Below are 1,463 nucleotides of genomic sequence, written 5' to 3'. Positions count from 1 at the left end.
TTCATTGATATTTTGAAGGGTTTTTCGTGTCTCTGTCTCCTTCAATTTCACTCTGATCTTCGTTATTTCTTGTGTCCTGCCAGCTTTTGGATTTGTTTGCTCTTGCATCACTAGTTCTTTTAGTTGTGATATTGGGGTGTCGATTTGAGATCTTTTTAACTCTCTGATGTGGGCATTCACTTCTATAAATTTCCCTCTAAACACTGTTTTAGCTGCATCCCAAAGATTCTGGTATGTTGTTTCTTTGTTCTCTTGGTTTCAAATAAATGTTTTATTTCTGCCTTAATTTCATTATTTATCCAGGAGTCATTCAGGAGCAGGTTGTTCAATTTCCATGTAGTTGTGTGGTTTTGAGCGAGTTTCCAAATCTTGAGTTCTAATTTGATTGCACTGTGGTCTGAGGGATTGTTTGTTATGATTTCAGTTATTTTCCATTTGCTGAGGAGTGTTTTACTTCCAATTATGTGGTCGATTTTAGAGCAAGTACCATGTTGCACTCAGGAGAATGTATATTCCGTTTTTTTGGGCTGGAGAGTTCTGTAGATATCTATTAGGTCCACTTGATCCAGAGCTGAGCTCAAGTCCTAAATATACTTGTTAATTTTCAGTCTTGTTGATCTGGCTAATATTGACAGTGGGGTGTTAAAGTCTCCAACTATTATTGTGTAGGAGTCTAATTCTCTTTGTAGGTTGCTAAGAACTTGTTTTATGAATTTGGGTACTCCTGTATTGGGTGCATATATATTTAGGATAGTTAGCTCTTCTCATTGCAGTGATCTCTTTACCATTATGTAATGCCCTTCTTTGTATTTTTTGATCTTAGTTGGTTTAAAGTCTGTTTTGTCAATAACTAGGATGGCAGCCCACTTTTTTCTGCTTTCCATTTGCTTGGTAAGTTTTCCTCTGTTCCTTTATTTTGAACCTATGTGTGTCTTTGCACATGAGATGGGTCTCTTGAATACAGCACACCAATGGGTCTTGACTCTATCCAATTTGCCAGTCTATGTCTTTTAATTGGGGAATTTAGCCCATTTACATTTAAGGTTAATATTGTTATGTGTGAATTTGATCCTGTCATCATGACGCTAGTTAGTTATGTTGCACACTAGTTGATCAAGTTTCTCCATAGTGTCATTGGTCTTTGTCTTTTCTTGTGTTTTTGCAGTGGCTGTTACCAGTTTTTCCTTTCCATATTTAGTGCTACTTTCAGGAGCTCTTTCAAGGCAGGTCTGGTGGTGACGAATTCCCTTGGCATTTGCTTGTTTGAAAAAGATTCCATTTCTTCTTCCTTTAGAAACTTTCTTTGGCCAGATATGAAATTCTGGGTTGACAATCTTTTCTTTAGGACTGTTGAATATTGTCCCCCACTTTTATCTGTCTTATAGGGTTTCTGCTGAGGGATCCTCTGTTAGTGTGACGGGCTTCCCCTTGTAGGTTACCTGGCCTTTCTCTCTGGCTGTCCT

Source organism: Mandrillus leucophaeus, unplaced genomic scaffold (genome assembly GCF_000951045.1).
Source record: "Mandrillus leucophaeus isolate KB7577 unplaced genomic scaffold, Mleu.le_1.0 Scaffold928, whole genome shotgun sequence".
NCBI lineage: Eukaryota > Metazoa > Chordata > Mammalia > Primates > Cercopithecidae > Mandrillus > Mandrillus leucophaeus.
The sequence above is the reverse complement of the archived record's forward strand: the minus strand, read 5'-3'. Positions refer to the sequence as shown.